The following is a 2,693-nucleotide window of genomic DNA, read 5'->3' on the forward strand; positions in this document are numbered from 1 at the left end:
CAGTATAAATTTGGAATTGGTTTTTCAAGTTTTATGGATGATCTTGTTAGAATTCTTTTTGGAACAGACTTGAACTGCATTGTGGAGAACTGACATGTTTACAATAGTGAATCTCCCTATCCAAGAACATGATTTATCTCTTAATTTATCTAGGTTTTGTTTAATGTCTTTTAGGAAATTATTGCAATTTTCTCCATAAAAAGCCTGAATGTATTTGGTTAGATTTATTCCTAAGTAAAAGTACTTTGCATATTTTGTTTCTCTTATGAAGCCTATCATTTCAATTATATTTTCAAACTGATTGTTGGTGGCATGGTGGATATATAATTGAATTTTGTGTGTTGATTTTTTATCAATATTACTAAAATCTCCTATCTTAATAATTTATTTATAAATTCTTAAGATAAATTCTTATCTTAAGATAATTCTTAAAAAATTTTGGGTTTTCTGAGAAGATAACCATGCAGTCTGCAAATAAGAATGGTTTTATTTCCAGGGTGCCTGGGTGGCTCAGTGGGTTAAAGCCTCTGCCTTCGGCTCAGGTCATGATCTTAGGGTCCTGGGATCGAGCCCAGTCAGGCTCTCTGCTCAGCAGCGAGCTTGCTTCCTCCTCTCTCTCTGCCTGCCTCTCTGCCTACTTGTGATCTCTATCTGTCAAATAAATAAATAAAATCTTTAAAAAAAAAAAAGAATGGTTTTATTTCCAATCCTTATTCCTTTGATTTCTTCTTGTTTCACAAATGGCCCAAACAACATTAAGAGAAATAGTGACGGCACACCTCCTTGCTTGAATTTGTTTGTAAAGAGAAAACATCTGACATAAATATGCTGTTTACCATAATCTTTAACAGTTGCCTTAGATCAGGTTAATAAATTTCTTTCTCTTCTAGTTTGTTTATTTGTTCATCATTTTTTTTTTTAGCATCCCCAACCTTCCTTCTCACATATTTTTTTCTTCTTGCTTATGTATATCCTCTAAAATCTCCTTTTATTAAAAAAAATCTCTTGGGGCACCTGGGTGGCTCAGTGGGTTAAAGCCTCTGCCTTCAGCTCAGGTCATGATCCCAGGGTCCTGGGATCGAGCCCTGCATCGGGCTCTGTGCTCAGTGGGGAGCCTGCTTCCTCCTCTCTCTCTCTCTCTGCCTGCCTCTCTGCCTGCTTGTGATCTCTCTCTGTTAAATAAATAAACAAAATCTTTAAAAAAAAAAATCTCTTGCTGATAACCTGCCTTGACTTTTATGTATCTGAAAACATTTTTAGTTTACTTTTGCTCTAGTTCTTAAAAGAAAGGCCAATGCATAAAAGTCTATGTCTTTTCATTTTTATTTTTGTAGTGTAATGTATTTTAATAGCAAACTGACAGGAACTGCACAGAAGACAGACAACATTAGAAACATGTGTTTGCATGTCGGAAAAGTGTAGTGTGATGGAATCTGCTGTATGATAAAAATGCTACAAACACCCATGTAGTTGCCATCAATAAACTTACTTGTTTAAAAAAAAAAATCCAAGTGCTGGCATTGTCCAGAAAAATGTAGCAGGTTTATTTATAATTATTATAAAGCCAAACTGCTGAAACATGTTCACTGAAACATTTTGACTTGCATGAATGCTTTATGCTTCCATATTTATATTAAAAATTCACACACAAATGAAAATGGAAATCTGCCAATACCTAATGTCTGCCCCCCTGGTTTTTCACTTGCAATCATATACTTCCGTACCTTTTGACCCCATGGAAAAAAAATCTAACGTTCAGAACTACAAATAACAGGAAAGAAGAGAATTTTTTCTTTTTATATAATCAGAATGAAATATTTTCCATCATAGTGGATTCTTAAGCACATTCTCCACGTATGCAGCGTGCTAGCTGGATGTCTTTTGGCATAATTGTGACACATTTGGCATGGATAACACGCCAGTTGGTGTCTTCAGAAAGGTTCGCCAGATAGGCCTCACTTGCCTTCTGCAAAGCACCCATAGCTATATTCTAGAAGTACATATCTGTCTTGAAGTCCTGAGTGGTTTCTCACACCGGCCGCTGGAAGGGAAGTTTGCAGATCAGAAGTTCAGTGGACTTCTGATAATGTCTAATTTCACGGAGTGCCCCCATACCAGGCCTGTAATGATGGGGCTTCTTCACCTGTCCAGTAGAGGGCGCATTCTCGAGAGCAGCTTTTGTACCAGTGGCTTCCTGGGTGCTTTACCACAGGCGGGTTTGTGGGCAGTCTGCCTTGCACCAGCCATAGTACGGAGACCTCCTTACTTACCCGCCCCCACCCCCCGCCACCTTCTCCTTTGGCTGGAGCTCTGTGAGCTAGAGACGGCACTGGCATTAATGAGTGAGGGTGGCGTGGCAGTGGCTGTGAGCCTATGTCTTGTAACTTTATTGAGATACAGTTCATATACATAAAATTCACCCATGTCAGGCATGCAATTCAGTCAGTTTACCGAGTTGTGGTATACACAACTGGTATATACAATATACACAACTGTATATACAATATATGTATATACAATATACCAATTGTATATGCATACTTTACCATGCATTACCATAATTGAGTGTTAGGATTTTTATATTATCCCCATAAGACCTTTAATGCCCATTTACCCCACTCTCAGGCCCAGGCAACCACTAGTTTACTTGTCTCCAACAATTTGCCTTTTATGGACATTTCACATAAATGGAG

General features: G+C 37.9%; 1 pseudogene; it reads right to left on the reverse strand.

Moving 5' to 3' along the window:
• Positions 1–1,837: 1,837 nt before the first annotated feature.
• Positions 1,838–2,247, reverse strand: LOC111153255 (annotated as a pseudogene).
• Between the last annotated feature and the right edge of the window lie 446 nt (positions 2,248–2,693).

The sequence above is a fragment of the Enhydra lutris genome, unplaced genomic scaffold (genome assembly GCF_002288905.1).
Source record: "Enhydra lutris kenyoni isolate GAN:26980312 unplaced genomic scaffold, ASM228890v2 scaffoldscaffold31, whole genome shotgun sequence".
Classification (NCBI taxonomy): Eukaryota; Metazoa; Chordata; class Mammalia; order Carnivora; family Mustelidae; genus Enhydra; species Enhydra lutris.